General features: G+C 37.5%; 1 long non-coding RNA gene across 1 annotated transcript; it reads left to right on the plus strand.

Annotated features, from left to right (window-relative positions):
• The first annotated feature begins 3,506 nt into the window (after positions 1 to 3,506).
• On the plus strand, positions 3,507 to 4,720 carry LOC144474908 (uncharacterized). The gene is made up of 3 exons (XR_013494796.1): positions 3,507 to 3,720; positions 3,819 to 4,136; positions 4,491 to 4,720. It is a non-coding gene; the product is annotated as an uncharacterized LOC144474908 (long non-coding RNA).
• The last annotated feature ends 15,490 nt before the right edge of the window (positions 4,721 to 20,210 follow it).

Raw genomic sequence — 20,210 nt, forward strand, 5'->3', positions numbered from 1 at the left:
GCGATGCTAAACGGAATTGAGAGATCCTGACATAACCTGGATGTCAATGCCAGCTACGATTCGAATGCTTTGAACAATCTGAATTCTTGTAATCAGATTGAGAATCGAGACTGAGAATTGACAAAGATTGAAAATTGAGAATCGTGAGCGCTATTTTGGTCTGCAGTCTGCCATAAATGCTAGTAGCCTGTCCAAATTAATTATTTAATATTAATAAACAGAGTATTGGTCTATGATTCAATGTTCGAAGACAACTCGTCGGTGGAAATAGCAATCGGTTTCGATCGATGGAAAATAGATTAACTTTTATATAAATCTTTAAATAAATAAATAATAAAGTAATGAAAAAAAATAGATTAACTTTTATATAAATCTTTAAATAAATAATAAAGTAATACACAGTTACAATGAAAATATAGCAAAATTCCATTCCCTATTATATTTATAGACAGCATATTTTTTAGACCAATGCTCTGTTTATTAATATTTATTTCAACACATGTTACCCCGGGTATTCTTTGTAAGCCCGGGGGAACATGTGTTGAAATAAATATTAATAAACGGAGCATTGGTCTATGATTCAATGTTCGAAGACAACTCGTCGGTGGAAATAGCAATCGGTTTCGATCGATGGAAAATAGATTAACTTTTATATAAATCTTTAAATAAATAAATAATAAAGTAATACACAGTTCCAATGAAAGTATAGAGAAATTCGATTCCCTATTGTATTTATAGACGGCATATTTTTATGCGAAATAAAAATCGTCCGCATTGATGATCGTCAGCAACAAGATTAAATAACGATTTCATTGCTTTATAATTTGTTTGTAAATTTTCAAAATGATTCTGGTCTCTAAAATTTTACTTAGCAATGTTTATTACAGAATATTCTTATTTATAAATTGTTATTTTTCTGGCGTTATAAATATTGATTGAAATTAGCAATATAATGTCTTTCTCAAAAAGTGAACGAGAGCAGTCAACATTTAATAATAAAAAATAAAGCTGACGATTTTACCAATTGATTATCAATAAGATACAACTCTTTTTAATACAATTTCGAAAAAAGATACCTTCGTGAAACAGTGCAATTGTTACAAAACACGCGTCGCGAAACCGCAAGAATCGTCCGCGAATCGCAGATGCGTTTCGCCTTCGCCGAGCTCGATAAAAAATAATTTCGGAATGCAGTCGAAGGTGGCGACGTCTAAGGAATTTCGTCCAGTTCTTGGTCAAGGGAAGATAGCTGGAAAACGAGGAGCAGAGAGCGAGAGAACGAGAAAGAGAGAGGCAGGGAGAGAGAGTGAGAAAGCGAGGGCCGAGGAGCAGTAGCAAGCTTTAGCCAGCCCGTAAAAATGGCCGAGCAATGAAACAATTCGTCCCTCTGGTGCAAGCAGCGAAGTGTGATAACACCATGAAACTTTTACGGGTAAATAAAGACCACTGCACGAAATAACGTGGCCATCGTAAAAATTTTACAGCCTCGAAAGGAGCCCCGTTTTTTTTCTTTATAAACTCTCCTGCCGGAGAAGTATCCGGCAGTTCTGATGTTTCGGCCAGCTGATCGTCTTCTGATAATAAACTTCTCCTGTCCCTCGCCCAGTCGTCTTCTCCTTTCCCGACGCGCTCTCGACACTTGCTTGCGTTATTAAAAATGCCGATATTGTCAGTCATATTGTCCAGGATCCTGTAATTCTCACCGAAGTTTGGAAAATCGCTAACGCAGCGCACCAAAATAGTCGGCTGACAACGGTGAGCTAATCTAATTCCATTGTTTAAACTTCATTTTTATTGTGGAAAGAAATGAGAATTTATTGTAACGATTTTCTCGATTGTCATTATTTTTTTATTATTGTTTACTTGATGGAAAGCATTGTAGTTATGTATCGTTCTTTACACGTTCGGAAGAATTGATCACCTTAATTATCTGTTTTTATTATTCAGAGCAATACGAATCGTTTGAATTATTCGTTAAAGTATATACAATTTGTTGAAACGATCTTCTTGGTTGTCATTATTTTTTTATTATTTTATACTTGGTGGAAAGCATCGTTATTGAATATTATTCTTTACACATTGGGGAAAATTGAATATCTTACGAATTATCTGTCTGACCAATGTCAGCTGTTTCTACTTCCGCATCGTCGAGCTTTCTTACAAACCCCTAATTTTATTGATACTATTTCCGATATTTTGTTAACATCTCTACTGCACTTGTTTCAATAAAATAGCTCATTTTAGTTAAATAACTTTGCGAACAATCGCAAGCTTGATTTTACTGAAACAATTTCTGTATAATAGATGTAGAAATGAAGAATAATTAAATGCGTAAAATGGAAAACGGTAATATACGTATAAATAAATAAATATATACAAATAAATGCATCGCGGAATATATTTGGCCAGGACGTTGACTTCGAAACTGGCGAAACGAAAAATCTGGACTAGTTTGACCACGCTGCTGATACTTCCAACACGGAGAATTTTGTTAGAAACATCCGGTTATTAAAACCGCACGCGCCTTTCATCCGCGGTTCTACAATCCGGGAACACGAATTAATCCTCGGCTAAATCCGTAAGTGGTAAATGCAGGAATAATAAACACCTAGCGTAGTGTAAATATTTCCCGAACTCCATAATTGACTCGCCGACTCGCGGCGAAGTATGAAATCTGAATTTCATGAAATTCGATGCGCTTTATGCCCAGCGTGTTTCCAGTTTGTTAATTAGTTAGATTCTAGCGCCCCGGTCGAACTTCCCTCTGCATTTTAATACTCGGACGACGAGGCTCGGGTCCACCCGGACCCGGGGGCGTAAACGTTCTTAGTCGATTATTCCGATACGATTATTTCGATTCGATTATTCCTATCATCCTCACAATTATTTTAAACATTAAAAATACAATCATTGAAAATGTTAAAATGTCGAGAAGAATTGCTAAATATAATTATAAATGATCTTAACACCGACCGATATTTTATAAATTCGTTTCTTCGATGCTTCGATCGATGATTGTTGATAATTTATTACCTATTAGTAAGACAAAATCGTTATATTGTACTACTAAAAGTTCCAAATTATTATACAACTTTTTAAATATTAAATACCTCTCGCGATCGGGGAAGCAAATAAAATAAAAAATAGAAACACTGAGCTACTAAGCTTTAAGGGGGGATTTTCATTTTTCCGGTCGGAAATATCTATTTTTTTTTTTTACGGAATATTATAGTATAAGGTCTCAAGAATATATGGTTAACGTTTTAAATCAAAATTCCTAAAATTGCCGAAATTAGGAGCATCTAAACAAAACGCTGCGCAGGTATACTACCTTGAAAAATTTGTGCGTGGTATGCTCAGTTCCTAGTGAAGCTTGCTTTGAAGTGGACGTGTATAGAAGAAACAAACGATGGATAGGAAGCATTCGCGGCAAAGTACTTTGCGTGCCGACAGGAGTAAAAAAAAGAAAATTTACTGGGAATGTACATACGCGGGAAGCAGAAACTTCATTTGCTAGTACATCAACTCTAAAACTGGCAACATCAAGAGACGAAGAAATCATTGTGAATCCAGGTCATGGATATCGGATTCTTGCTTTCTTATCCGTTTTCACAAGAATTTCTCAACTTGTGATTTGTAAAAAGTGTAAGGGACAAGTGCAGTTTGGAGAGACTTCTGCTCGTGGCCTAGACTTCAAGATTGCAGTGCAGTGTAAATGCGGTACAGAATATATAAATTCCTGCCCTTTGATTGACGATAAATCGTGCGAAATAAACAGAAGAATAATTCTGAATTCTTAATTTTTTTTTTTTCATTAGAAATGTTTGGGTGGTGAAATCCAAAATAATAATGAATCATTCAATTCGACGGTCTGGCGAATCGCACCGAAACACCTTCATTGTACTTCCAAAACAATCGAAATCGCAGCTTATTTAGCTGCTGGAATATTTAATGAAGGGTTTCATGCTGTCTTTCATGCGACGAGGAGCGCACGCAAAGATCAGCGAGACGGCCTCGACGCTAGCAAAGAGGCTCGCACACAACGAAGAGAAGAAAGAAGAGCCCAAAATGAATTTTTTGAAGAAGAGGAAGGAATGCTATATGGCCCTGGAATTGCAGATTAGGAAAGGAAAGCTGTAAGTATTTTATAACACGTCTTAAACTACACTTAAAACTTCAAACGAGTTTTTCTCGAAACAACGTTTTCGCGGGTGGTTGACACGATATCTACAAAACTAATGGACCGATTGACTTCAAATTTGATCTGCATGTCAAATAAATAACATTTTATGGTTTGACGAACGGAAAAAGCGGAACGATACGTATTTCGATTTTTCCAGCTGAAAAACTGGTTATTTTTCGCAAAAATTTTGATACTTTCTATTTCATCAGCCGCCATTTTTTTTTAAATCGACTGTTTTCATTACCCGTTCGTCAAACGATAGCATAATGTCTTCCAAACAAAAACCAATTTGATTTTTTCATTTCAGGTGACTTGGAGGGAAGTTATCCTGTCAACCAGCGACCGGGAGTCTCCGTGCGGCGTCTTGTTCGAGGGCAGCTAACTATTGTACATAAAAATAAAAACTGTTATAAATTTAACTGAAGTTGCACAACGGTATAATAAAATTATATTTCAAACTTGAAATTTATCGGTGTTATAGTTTTTTTAAAAAAAAATCCTAAAGAAACACACTATTTCCACTCAGAAAATGACAATCCCCCCTTAACATTATAGCTTTCATTGATCAAATAAGTAAAAGAAAAATGAAATAAATAACAGAGATAAATTAAATATTGTTTAAGGCTACTATTATGAAAATACAAAAATGTTAGAAGATTTAATAATCCTATAATAACAGAAACAATTACTGCCGTTAAAGTGTTAACCATGCTTGGTTATATTATTGTTAAAATCATTCGCCATTCCAAAGATTGTTGGCTAACATTTTTTCTCACGCATTCCGAAGATGTTCTCGATAATAAGACGAAGCCTGGGCAGACGCGACGTTTGTTGGTTCAGCGAAATACCGACGGAAATGCATTGCCTTTGCTCGCGCGCTACGTCGCCGCACACTTCGATTGAAATGTAAAATTCACGCACCAGCCGCGGCATGAATATTGCCCGTGTTGCCAGCTTGAACTCCGTGTCCTCCACCCCGAAAGCTAAAAAGCTCGAATTATTCGATGTCGCGTCTTCCGACGGGATTGAATCAAATCTGTTCTTTCGACGTCGGCGCCTTGAAATTCAATGGGAACACTCCGACGATTTTATTCGCATTTATTTCTTACGAGGACCGCGATACGGCGATATTTCCGTTCGGCGATCCGGTCTTTTAACAACAACAGCGTAATGGTTTCGCTCCGATTAATATGAACTACAGGTAACCGTTCTGCGAACACTTGTTGTTCACTCTAAATTGTAAATATTTACTGTAAACTGTATTCGTTTGATTTATTTTCTTTTTCCGATGCTTTCTTTTTGATGATTTATTATGTCATTCATTTCTTTAGTTAGTTTATTCTTTAATCAAGGTAATCGATATGTGTTATCGTTTTATTCATGTCTTTATTTTATTTATTTCTTAATACTAAAATGCCTTATATTCTTTTATTCATTTCTTTAGTTTTTTTGGTCTTTAAAGGCAAGGTTTGATATGTCATGTTCTTTTATTTATTCCTTTACGCTTTAATAAAAATTTTTAAAACATCTTATGCAATATATATAGTTAATATAAATATATAAAATTAATTACGCCCGAATTAATTTACCATAACTGATAGAGTCCGGATAAAAGTGAAAATAAATTGTTAAGAAGTCAACCGATCGAGTAATTTCCCTTTTGCGCAAACGCTTGGAGAACCGTGACGACAACCGCCGTCCAATTAGGCTCACCTGACAGCGTCTCGCCGGGAAGAAGGGCGCGGAAGACGTTCGGACGGAATATTATTCAGCGGGGCGTTATCGAGTCTCGATCATTTTCCGAGGGTCTGTGCTGAAAAGGCGGCCCAAACCGAACGATAATGGGGGCGACCGTGGGGAGAAGCCGGCAGCGGGGTGGTTTTCGGGCTGGGAAGCGGGTTGGTACGGCGACGGTTCGACACACAATAAAACTTCATCGATTTTCACTTAGAGAAAAGTCAGCCGTTCGCCTTTACATTTATTCGAGTTATCTTCGTTTGTCGTTCGGGCCGAGGCCAGGAAAATCCGGCGGCAGCTCCGATGGCCGAAGCTGAAAAGAGGAGCGGGCGCGCGCGCACGCTCTCTATCGTCGCGTTTCTGTCTTCTTCATCCGTTAACCGGGTGCTCTCGCGAGCAAGAAACGAGGACCGTCCTGGGCCGAGCCGAGGTTTCGAGTCATTGGCGGCCTTATCGGTCGCCTTATCTTCCGAGGGTTATTTATTATTACCGCGGGGAGCGCGCATTAAATTTCCATTACCCCGGGGCTGAGACGCCCGGCAAATCAAGGACCGCGTTGCGTAATTTATGCGCCGCGACGATTTGAGAGCTCGTCAGATCGCGCCGCCGTAGTACCCCCCCGCCCCTCCACAGCGAGCCATCCACGTCCCTGCAGAGACTTATTAAGGTCCTCGTCGCCCACCTCCCCTTTTTCCCGACAGATAAACGACCAGCCTCGCGCTACGGGCCTTCGATACGCGAAAGTGCCATTTCTTGCGGGACATTCGACGGTTTACAGGTTTCTAATGTCGCAAGCCATCAGCCGCCGGGCGGGGGGATTAGGGAATGAATATGTTGCGGGAGACTTTTGTTGAGGGGAGCTGTTCGTCTCACTGTTCGCGCGGGTCAAACCGCCTCGCCGATATTATTTTGCCGTTGTTTTTGCGATTTTTAACGCGTTTACGGTGGTTGTGTTCGATTCAACAATAGTTTAGAGACGTTAACACTTTGCACTCGAACGGTGACTCTGAGGCACCACTAGAATTATTCTATTACGTTCCAAGATCACTTTTATAACAATAAAGTTTAGTTTTTCAAACAACTTTTGAACAATTAAGTTCAACCCTAAAAATGGGTTGAGCAGTGTAAATGTTGCTACGAGTCGCAAGAATCAATTTCGCACGCATAAAAGTGCACTTTATTAAATAAAATGTCAATAATATTATCCAAGAAAATTATTTCACATTTACAGTTAAAATGGCTTCGAGTGCAAAGGGTTAAATGTATTTGAGAACGAGAGTTTTTGTTATATTATTTACCAGGTGCAATTTTTTGGTATATGATCGATACCGTTGCGAAATAAGATCGTTAATAATGATACTTTTTAAATAAAGATTGTTCATTCGTTGCAACATAAATTCTCCTTGATTTTCATCCTTGAGAAAGAAAAATTGTCACATAATTTTTCTCTCTTTTCCTTTTTCTTTTTAACATGCTACTTGTCACATAAAAGCTTACACTGATCAAATTAAATATTATCGCTATTATTATTACCCAATTGCATCTTTAAACTAATTTAAAATAATTAAACATTCCACCACGTTTTTATAAGAAATGGCTGAGCAACCTTCTCGTTTTCAATATATTAGGTTGGTGCATATGAAATATCGGATTGTTAAGTGATTGTATAAAACTGCATATCTTTATTCAAAAGCTATTTATTTAATGAAAATGTGCCCCATTTGTTTCAATACACTTTTCCCAACCCGATTTTAATTCATAGACGTCTGTCTTCAAGAAATTCTGATTTTTCCGATCAATAAACTATAAAATTTTATAAAATATGGATCTTTCGCCAACCGACTTTCACTGTTTTAAACATTTAGGACAGTCTTTGCGGGCTAAATATAAATGAAGACAGAGTTTATTAATTCTAAAGATCAGAATTTGTTTGAGACAGGCATTTCTGTATTGAAATCTCGTTGAAGAAGGTGTAGTAAAGCAAACGGGGCATATTTTGACTAAATCAACAGCTTTTGAAAAAAGATATACAGTTTTATCTATTTAACCCTTTGACTACTGTTGGCGCCTATTGGCGTCCGACACACGTTGGCTTCCCGGCACTGTAGGCGCCAATGGGCGTCAAGATCAAATTTCGCCCCCGTTTATTATTAAATTTGATTAATTATATATTGCGTAATATTTATGTTATATGTTGCAAAAAAGCTTAAAATTATTATTCACTTCAAGTAATATTGGTTTAATGTAATAGAATTCGATATTTTGAATATTTTAATATACTTCCTCAGAAAATGCATGTCTAACGAAAAACTACGGCCATGCCAAAATCTGCCGTAGTCAAAGGGTTAACATAAGCATCCGACATTTCATACGCACCAACCTAATACATTACGTAAAATCAAAATAACGAACACATTAACCCTTTGCGCTCGAGCGGTGACTCTGAGTCACCGGTAAAACTGTTACAGCACTTTCCAAAATAATTGGTATATTATGAAAAATTAAATTTCAAAAATTATTAATAATATAAACGTTGTTGTATGAGTGACAGGATTCAATTTCAATTGAACATAACTTTTTTACCTTATAAAAACGAAAATGCTATATGTTAGAAAAATCATTTCAGAATCACAGTTAAAATGGCTTCGAGCGCGAAGGGTCAAATCCAACCGCGTAATTCTGAAAGAAATGAACACACCCCAGAGTCATTTCCACGGCAGGTCGGGTCATCGATGACCTCGCAGGAAGCAATCCCCCGGTCGAGGAATTGAAATGCGCGCATCCTCGACGGCGTCGGCCGTCTCGCTCTCAATCACCGGGCGATACCGGTTCCTCCGACTGCGTCCCCGTTTATTAATTCACCTGTTATTACTTCGTAACGAAGAGCAAATGGAGTTCGTTCTCCCCGGGGTCCGGGGGAAGAAAGCTGTAACGTTGAATTTCAAGAGGGGTAAACAGCGATGCATCGAGGCGCCGCGCGCGCGCGTGCCTTCGTCTCTCTCTTCTTTTTTCATCCATTTTATTATTCCCTTAACTTCTGGCAAGGGGCCGGCGGGAGGGGGGAGGCAAGGAGGAGGCGAGGAGGAGCAGCCCGAAACCTTGGGAATAAACCCGACACACGATTTGAATATCTTCTTGGGTGTTTGGACGAGAGCTCGGTTCTCGGGCGCCTTCGGGTACCTCCGTGGCATTTTTCCACGGCGCCCGAGATGGCGGACGACATCGATATGGACCCGTGAACACGAATGGGGCCGAATATCTCGCCAACGATCCGATAGAACGTCGCGCGAACACGATCTAGATCCAGCACGATCGGGAAAGAATATTTCGAACGTAATTTAAGAGCACGCGAAAACACGGGTCTACCCTCGCTTTTTCATTTTGCGGCGTTCACGGTTTCGTTTGATTTCTTCGGGATCGTTTCGAACGCGTTTTATCCGCTTCGCGGAACATTTAAACAATCGGTGGGCAATTTAAACGTGACTGTTTAATGCGTTTACTACCAGCATTTGCGTAGGTATACTTCATCTTCGTATTTTTAATTACTTTTTACTTTACTATTTCTTATTTCTATTTATTCCATTTTTAATTATTTTAGCTTCATTTTCGTTTTCTTTATTCTATTTTTATATATTTTTATTTGAATTTATTATATTTTTATATATTTTTATTTGTATTTATTCTATTTTTATGTATTTTTATTTGTATTTATTCTAATTTATATATTTTTTTATTTGTATTTAATCTATTTTTATATATTTTTATTTGTATTTATTCTATTTTTATATATTTTTATTTGTATTTAATCTATTTTTATATATTTTTATTTGTATTTATTCTATTTTTATATATTTTTATTTGTATTTAATCTATTTTTATTTATTTTTATTTATTCTATTTTTATTTATTCTGTATTCATTTCTTTTTATTCTTATACATTTTATTTCTATTTATTCTCTCCTCGTTTACATTTATTTTTATTTATCTTATTTTAGTTATTTGGTTTTTAGCTTCGAGAACACTCAACTTAGTTTCATAATTCGCGCGTGATCGTGTCGCCCGGAACATTTAAACAATATACATATGTAGAATGTGTTCAATTTAAAAGCCACTTTGACGCGTTCGTTTCCGTTATAGTTATTTAACGTCATTAAACACGCCGCTTTGTAAAATGTGACGGCAAATATTGCCACGAAAACGTTGCGAGTCTTTTAAATATCGCGCTGTGTTTCAATTAGCGAAACGGGAAAGATTAATTTGATTTTCCACGTGTAAAATAGGGAGTCGTGTTTGTCACGAGCGTTGATAACGTTAATATTTATATTTTTATTTTGTAGGATTAAATTGTACGGACAAAATGGAAGAACGATATTGTACCGCGAGATAATAATTGTTTATTTCGTATAAATACTTTTATAACGCCCATTTAGTTATTATCTTATATTAGTCAATCACTATGAAGAAGGAAAACTGTGCTGACAATTCTTGCTCCCCCTCCCTTTTATATTTTCGGAAATATCGATATTTTTTAATCGAATAATTTCCTTTTATTAACTTTGACGTATACTTTATATCTCTTACTTTATATTACTTTTATTTATGCAATAATTATATGAATTGTTACAGTTCTTATTAAGTTGATACATGCTAAAATTATTGACTACTATAGTTGTGATTTTTAGATCAAATTACGTTAATCCATAACATTGAAAATGCGTACTTAGATTTCAATTTATTTATGCATTTACAAAATATAAATTAGAGTAGGATGTAATCTATTCTAGGTAAAAATATCTGGGCTACCAAGACATATATTTTTTATTTATATATTATATATGTATATCTTTCTATTATATACATTATTATTTATATATCCACTGTCATAGAAGAACCAATACTATTTCCATATTAAAATTGAACTAAAATAACAATCGCAAGTACTCTCTACAGTCAACGTGCCACTATATAACAAATTTACATTTTATAAACAAATTCACCTTACTTTTTGTTCACAGTAGTATAATTCTGTTATTTATACCGGTCATCGCATGGACGCCGGACATATCCGGTACTCGTACCGAAAAGGTTAATAAAATATTCTCACCTACTTTTACTCTCAGAAAACTCGCGTATTCCACTGAAATTCTAACAAGAATAAAACGCGCGATTTTCCCGCGCGCCGCGTTACAAAGACATCTATTACGAATCGCTCTCGACGCTGATGAAACTCGCACGCGGCTCGTCCGTTTATTAATAAAGTGGCAGCATCGCGGACGCAACCGGCCGCCGCGACAATGAATTCGTCGACTTCGAAGCGAATTATGCGGAATAGCCGGGCGCGTGGCGATCCATCGACGGAGAAAAATCCTTCGGCCGGGTTCGTTGTCACGCGGGTTATTCGGTGTTCAGGCCGCGCTAGGAATTCCAATCAGTCTTTTTTTTTGTCGGTTCTGTTATTTCGCTTCCTTTTCCACCGTGGCCCGTCGACGGATCGTCGCCCGCCACCCGCCACTCCCCTCCGCCCCCTCGGAGGAATTCCTTCGAGTCAAATATTTCCGCGTGGTAACGGCCGAACGATTTCAACGTTTACCGAATTAATTATTGGAAGTGCACGGGCGCGTGTACCGCGCGCGCGGGGGCGGCCGTCAATCGTTACAAATTCACCGCCGATTCGTCGGCCAAAAGCTCTCGAGACGTCTGTATGAAAATCCGCGTCAACATTCATTTGTACACGCTAACGATCTGTAAATTCCGCGGAAATTAGAGTTCGCGAGGGTCCCGGCCCCCCCCCCCCCCCTCCCCCCCCCCCCCTCCCCTCTCCATTCCGTAGTTGTGAATATTGTGTAATGTTATTCGGCGCGCTCCCTTTGAACTGCACAAAATCAAACGGTACATTTGACCGCGCCGGCACGGGAGAATTTTAGCGTCTTTTTCGGTCGTCCGACGACCGCGTGTCGTCGCGAGTCGATGAAAGTCGAAACGCGCGCCGGTGTCCACGTTTCGAGCGCGTCGCTTAACCCCTTAACCTACAATGACGGGCAGAGCCCGCGTACGATGGTCGGGGCAAACGTAAATATTACGGGCATAGCCCGATCAGCGTGTTACATAAGTCGTGCGAATTACCCGAACGCTGCGCGAGCTTGTATACGATTTCGGCCGAACATCCTCGAATCTAAATCGTAGGTTAAGGGGTTAATACATTCCGTGCCACGTGTACCATCGACGGTACATGCTTGCATGTTTATTTAACGGGCTAGAAAATAATTTATAACAAATAGAATTAATTTATTATAGAATTATAGAATTAATTTCCACCACAAGAATGGATCGTAACGTATTCGTTTTATTATTGTATACGATTATAAATAATTACAGATAATATAGTAAAGTTTAGTGAAATAACAAGTGACTAGAGCGAAGATTCGAGTAAAAATAGCGCGGCATGGAACGTGTCAATAATACGCGAATTAATTAAACGGCCGGCCGACGGCTCGTGTAACGATTGGCAAATTATGAGACATTGATTATGGTGTAACAATTATCCGTTCGACCGGAAACGATCGTTGACTCGGGGTTACGTTACAGATCCCGCGTTCCGCTGACAGGCGAATTTTCATCAATTGAAGATACCATAGAGATTGAATTAACGGTGCATTTGCAAGTAATAACTGAAAGTTTCATTTAATTAAAAAATAATCTAAGTAATTTTAATTTTAATTCTTTACTGTCAGCTTTTATTGGCGAATGAAGTGTTATATTTTATTTGCTTTTTAGGGGGAGGAGAAAGAATAAATAATATTTGAATACAGTAGATATTTTGTATATTAGTTTTGTAAATAATAATTTCTGTTTTTCTTGTAATAAGTATGAATTTATTATTATTAAAGAGCTTGCGTATACCTTGGTGGACTCGTTGATATCGCTTCGAGCGATCGCGTCTAATAAATAATAGCGGTTAAATCGCAGTCAGTAAATAACAACCGAAATTGCATTTATTCAAAATACTGTATAAGCTTTATCGTAAATAATCTATTTAGATGTCTATAAACAACAAGCAGTTACTTCCGTGTTTTATCGAGACTTGAAAACACATGTGATTTTCTCTTTAAATGATTATTTAAATGTATATTTATTTGAGCGATGTCGAGCTCTCTGGTTCGGTATTTTTTAGGCGCGCCGCGGCGAAACTCTGTGCACGCGCCGTGTTTTAAAAGCAACGTTCGTAACTCACTGGATCCGTTCAATTGGTCGCACGAAACAGAAACAACCGGCGGCCACGCGCACGCGGAACAATTGTTGAAATAAAAATTTGACCGGATCGAATCGCCTCGCTGCCGGAACAACCTTTTATTTCTTACAATTTGCCGATGTTTCGGAACCTGGCAAAGCGGCCCTCTCATTTTATTTTTCGGGTAGCCGGCGATCCCGCCGGATTGGCCGATTTAGAAAAATAGAGTGTTAACCCTCTGTTTATCCACCCGCATTCTCGCCGGACAACGATTCGGGGAAATCGTTATCCGGCCGTGTAGTGTTTTACAATATTTTCCCGCCGGGAAGCCGGACTTTAATGCAATCCCGTTAAACACGGCGTACAGGCCGTCGCTTTTAAGTCGTCCGTGAAATTCGATTTTTCGAAGTTGCAATTTATCGGGCGTGTTCGCCAGTCACGGCGAAAGGAATCGCGTGTAATATTCGATAGTTTTGGTGATCTGTGAAACTGTTGCGTGTTTCTCTCGATCGGTTTCACGTGTTTTTGGAGATTAATTGAACCGGTGAACATTTTCCAATTACAGTTTATTCGTGAAATATTTTCGGGGATTAACGTAACTTTTAAATACTTCAGAGTGTTACTTTGACTTTTGTGTATTTTTTGAGATCCGTTCAACCATTAAATATTCAATCGTTAAATATTTTCGAATGCTAGTGGAACCGTTAAATATTTTTCAGATCAATTTAATTGTAAAATATTTTTCAAATCAATTTAATTGTAAAATATTTTTCAGATCAATTTAATTGTAAAATATTTTTTGACATCAATTAAACTGTTAAATATCTCTCGATATTATTTTGATTACGAAATATCTTTAAAGATCGAGCTAACTGTTAAATATTCTCGTATATTAGCTTAATTATTAATTACTTTTTCATATCAATTTAACTGTTACAATATTGTTCAATAGTAATTGCGAAATATTTTCCGAGATCAATTTAACTCTGAAATCTTCTTTAAGATAAATTTGACTCTTACATGCCTTTCAACATTTTCGAAGATTAACTTAATTGTGAAATATTTAACTCACCTAACAGTTAAATATCTCCCTAGATCAATTAATCTTATAAAAACAGAACAATAGGTTAACGACAACGAGCTTCGTTTAAAAAATGGTCGCACGGATATTATCGCTACAATTTCAGTGCCCCGCGGTGAAAATTAAAGTAGCAGGTGTAAAAGGGTTAATAGTGGAGATCATTAAAACACGGTTGCACAGTTCCCTCCCTATTTTAAGGCTATGCTAGCCTAAGAGCTCCGCGATAGTGCGATGACGCGGCACGGAGGGATTAAACACTAACAAGAGGTCCTCGCGGCTCCTTGCAAATACTTAAAACTTCCGCAAAACAGAACTTGGTCGAAAGAGATGTGTAAAATGCTGCACGGGAAAAAGCGTGGGCACTGAAGAGGAAGAAGAAGAAGAACAAGAAGAAGATGAAGAAGAAGCTTACGGTGGAAAGTTTTCAATTCACTCCGCCACTTGCGATCGACAAAAGGGTGTTCCCCTCTTCGAGGCCCCCCTTCTTTTTCTTACCGCCGAAACTTTCGGAACTGCCGCGTTTCCGGCTAGCTTGCAGTTTCTTCAATATCTAAAAACGATTGTTGTAGACACGTGTCATACTTACCGATTAAATCCTGACAATACAATGCGACCCCTCGATCGCAACGAAGTCGACATTTCGCTGTCGCGTGAAAAATCATTTCTCTACGAAGAAGCTTCGCTAGAACAACGAGGCTTTGTCGTCTCAATATTTGGTTAGCCTTTGTTGCAGAAGACTTAATAATTATCTTGACGTATCCTTACAAACCGAGTAATTTGTTATTTCCATCTGCATCGTTTGTTGTCTAATATTTTTCTTAAATACATTAGAAATAATAAGAGAACAGTGTCTCCACTTCCATCTGCTGCTTTCTAATTTATTAACTGATTTTAGAATGACTCATTACCTTGACATAACCTTAAAAATTGATCAACCTTTCGTATTTACAGTTGCATCGTTCGTTGTCCCATATTTTTCTAAAATATATTGGAAATAACAATGAAAATAATGTCTTCATTTCCATCTGCTACTTTTGAGTTTATTAATTCAGTGATTATTATAATAAATTTCGTTATAGGTGCAATAATGTTCTGACGCATTTTTTAAAGAATCGTATCAAGATCGTTTAATGACAAAATGTATTATTATTTAATTTGTGACGCATTTTTTAAAGAATAGTATCAGGATCGTTTAATGACAAAATGTATTATTATTTAATTTCTGACGCATTTTTTAAAGAATAGTATCAAGATCGTTTAATGACAAAATGTATTATTATTTAATTTCTATGCGATAGATAATGATTTAAAGATATTTAACGCGTTACTGTGTTTTGAAACAACCGCACAACGCGATGCTGGTACGAATCAATGGCGAACCCGAAGCCCGCTGCACATTTTCGATTGCATCCAATTTTTCGTCCCCCGTGAGCGCTATTTTTTTTTTTTTTTGTTCTTCCCATCCCATCGCAGCCGGGCGCAGAGCACTTTCTCGATCATTCCCGGGCGCTAATACATCGTATTACTCGGAATTGGCAAGCGGCCGTTTTTCCATTTCGTTACGGGGCCCCGTGCAATTTATTTAATTGGCCCGACGCCCGTCGTATATGGAGACAGATGGGTTAATTGATGTATGAATGAAAATGGATTAAAGTTAGGTATATCGATGGTGAACCGTTAATGGTAATCGCTTAAACAATCGGTTCCCGTGCCACGCCGTGCTACGCCGATTGCCATTTTCCATCAATATCGGGCCTCGCTTCCGGCGGACGCAGCGAAAAATAGCCGACAACTATTTCTGTTTTTTTTTTCTTTTTTTCTTTTTTTTACCATACGTCCAAATTGAAACCGTCGACAAATTTTTATTTAGATACAATTTCTCGTTTAATTCGAACGCCGCTGTCGATGATGATATAACGATCTGTCAGCGGGCGCATTTTTCGCGCGTCTCCTAACCTATGATTTATCGGCACGCCGTATACAATATTCGTCGAGGATCGAGTAATTGGATCGTGTTCGTGATTTTTGGAACGGTTCGGAACAGGGACGAAAAGGAAAATAATAGAAATCGAAAAGATTTATGCGAACAAAATTGAAGGGAAAAACTAATCGATCCAGCATTTTGCTTCAAATTTTAATATCATTTTGGATAAAATAAAAAAAGAGGCGAACACGAAGTTCAAAAACTTACTTGTCATGTCTCTTAAATTAAATGTAATTGCAAATTTTTATTAGAATTTAGAACATGGAATTATTCGTGGCAAATCGAATTGATTAATATTAACAACCCCCAACCTCTATGCAGCAAAAAGAATCTTAGTTGTACTTCTGCTTGGAAACATGAATGTTTCTTTTTATAGTTGTTGATCATTTTAATATTGATAATTTAATCGTTTAAACATGTACACAAATGAGTAATAAATATCTATATATAATAACTTATATATCTACGATTTTATTACAAAACTATTTAAAATTTTTATTATTATTATTATTATTATTGTCATTACTGTTATTGTTACTATTATCATTACCATCACCGATGCGAAATAAATAAATGGTCGCGATACGACGAGCACATGTGGAATCGGGTCGCAGGAGATTAAATGGAATCGTAAACTATGCGAACGTGTCTCGAACGACTGGTGGAGACCGGCCGATTAAATCTTCGGTTAATAAATATAAATTGCGCCGTAAAGGATCGCGGAAGCCGGTCCGGGGCAGATCGACGTGATTCGGGCCGGGACTGTTATAAAAGTGACAGGAAAAGTTGCCCATGGATAATGTCGCGTAAAATTCGCGGTCCGCGTTAATGCGCGCGAACGGGGACCCGGCGGAAGGTGTTCCCGTGGAAGTGACTAGAAGTTTAACGGCGACCGATCGACAGCTTCGCCTCCGGGTGTCGAACAGTTGTTCCTCGTAATAAAAGTGCCGTAAACACACGGCGGCATAATGCTTTCTCATAAAGCATAATAAAGCGATGTGCAGACTGCTGTAACAAACCCGGGAACCCGACCAATTGCTTTCGAACGCGAAATTTCGCGAATTTCGCGAATTTCGCAATCCTGGCAAGCGTTGTCCGTCGTATTTCGGGAAAATCGATAGACAAGCGGCGCGTGCCAATTTCCAAAGAATTTGCAACGCGAAATAAACAACTCTTAACGAAACGACAGACCGATCGTCAATTATAACGATCGATTAAATAAATGATTTTCTCCCGAGGTAATACAATCTATTCGTCGTTCGCAACAAAAACCCATTAAAACTTTCGCACTCGACCGATAGTCGGGCACGCATTTTCCTGGATTATTTTACGAGCACCAGGATAATCCCGAAGGGAAAGTACATCGAACTTCTCTTTAGCGCAACGAATTACAGATTAAAAGTTACACCGTCCCGTTTTGGGGGATACGGCACTTCGTTAATATTGATCGAAGTTTAATCGATTCTCGCGGAGCCTGTGCACTGTCTAATTAAGTTCCTTGAACAGATATCGGCTCTCGTTTGAGGGATCGTGCTCGTATGTTACTTCACTAATTTGATTACAATCGTTCTGGGCAACGTTAATGCTAGTAACGTTAATATCAGTGATATTAATAACAGTAAAGTTAATGTTAGTAATATTAATAGTGGTAACGTTGACGCTATTAAAATTAATACCAGTTATATTAATATTAGTAACGTTAATACTAGTCATATTAATATTAGTAACGTTAATATTAGTCATATTAATATTAGTAATATTAATACTAGTCACATTAACACTTTCACAACCGGTGACACCAACGCGGTGTCATCGGCAGGCCAGAGTGCGCTTTATTGCATACTATAGAAATACTATAGATCAGGAAAATTATATCACGTTTACAATTAAAATGGCTTCGAGTGCAAAGGGTTAATAATTATCACACAAACGAATAAATATTGTTGTATAATAATGTTGAATTATTTCATGAAGGTACGTAAAATTATTTTCAAGCGAAGAAATGTTTACAAATAGTGCGGACGGCAAAGTGTTTCTTCAAAAATATTACGGGCCCCTGGCAACATTTCTATGCGCAAACATGCGGTTGTGAAAGTGTTAATACTATCAACATTAATGCTAGCCACATTAATACTAAATCAAATTTTCTACTTTACTGTGATTGCCAAGTCAGACACATTTTATAATAAAAATTGAACGATTACATCTCAAATACAGACTCGTTCTATTGACACTACTTTTGTTTTATATTTATACTAATAATAATGATAATGCATTTATTTATATTGTTGCGAAGGGTTCGGTCTCGCCTCGCCGGTGAACTCATTGTTAACACTTTATTCTCAATTAATACAATATACAACTCTTATGAGATTATCTGTACAATAACAATATGTCTTGATCTATTATTTATATGCTTTCGAGCTTTGACAGCTCGAGAGAATCTCGCGTCTCGCTTCTCATTAAACAACTTCGTTGGCCGGAAACCACCATCTCGATCCGACGGCCAACTTCTAAATATTAATATTTTTCTTACTCCTTACTCACGTTTTATTACTATTATTCTATATTCTATATACTTTCAACTGTTTTAGAAATACATTCGTGCGCTTGCTTTTACGTCACCTGCGCAAAGGGGCGGTTCGTGTTACAATCATTACGTGACCGTATATAAATGAATTATACTTGCTATAAATAATAATAAGGTCACATTTATATCAAGAATTTCACACGTGCGTGGGGGAGATTGCTATAATATACTACTTATGCATAAACAAATACAACTATTAATATAGTAAAATTATATTGTAATTATAAGGAAACAAATCTCGATGTCACAATTAGTTTTAAAATAATTGCACATGTTTCGTATAAATGTCTTCCGCGTTAAGAATGCACTTTCTATATATTTCTACAAACTTCTATACATTTTTACATATTTCTATATACTTGTGTATGTTATTATACTACTGTGATCAAAAAGTAAGGTGAAATTGTCATTTAAAACTCCTGGACATTAGGAAGGCAGGTAAATTTTTTTCCTAGGTTGGTAGGACTGTCTATAACAGTTGCCAAGCGTCTGTTTGTCAAAAGGTTTAATTATCTCCGAGTTGCACGTGTTTTTGTAAACAACCAAAAGTGAATTTTTCGATTTTTACAATGGGTGATTTTGTTGAGTAAAGAACTTGCATCAAATTTTGTTTGCGGAACGAATATTCTTGTGCGGACACGTTGAAAATGTTGCGGAAGGCCTTTGGTGATCAAACTGTGGCACAAAAAAACGTTTATAAGTGGTACAACGAGTTGAAAGCGGGCCGAGAACGCCTTGAAGACGAACCGCGCTCTGGACGACCGTCAACGTCTACCGACGAGGACCACGTCCAAAAAATAAAAGATTTCGTGCTTGAAAATCGTCGATTGACAATTAGAGACAATTAATAATATTATTTGAGCGTTATGCGTCGTTTGCGTGAAGCTATTCGTCTGAAACGGCCGGAATTATGGGCGAACGACTCTTGGTTCCTTCATCACGATAATGTACCATGTCATACTGCATTGGTTCTTCATGACTTTTTTGCCAAAAACTCGACTCATATCGTTCCACAACCACCGTATTCGCCTGATTTGGCTCCGTGCGACTTCTAGCTATTCAGCAAACTCAAACGGCCAATGCGGGGACGCCGTTTTGACACGATTGAGGAGAGAAAAACCGAATCGAAGAAGGTCTTGAAGGCTATACCGGAAGAAGACTATTCCGACTGTTTCGAGGACTGAACAAAGTTTTGGCAAAAGTGCGTTTTATCGGACGAGGATTACTTTGAAGGGGATCCAATTGATTTGTAAGAATAAATAAAGAGTTTACGTTTTATAAACAAATTCACCTCACTTTTTGATCATAGTAGTATATGGGCATTTGATGTAAACCCGTGGGAACATGATTTGTTTAATAAACTACTTCGTACACGTATTACTATATATTTCCATACATTACCATATA

Source organism: Augochlora pura, chromosome 9, assembly GCF_028453695.1.
Source record: "Augochlora pura isolate Apur16 chromosome 9, APUR_v2.2.1, whole genome shotgun sequence".
Taxonomy (NCBI): Eukaryota; Metazoa; Arthropoda; class Insecta; order Hymenoptera; family Halictidae; genus Augochlora; species Augochlora pura.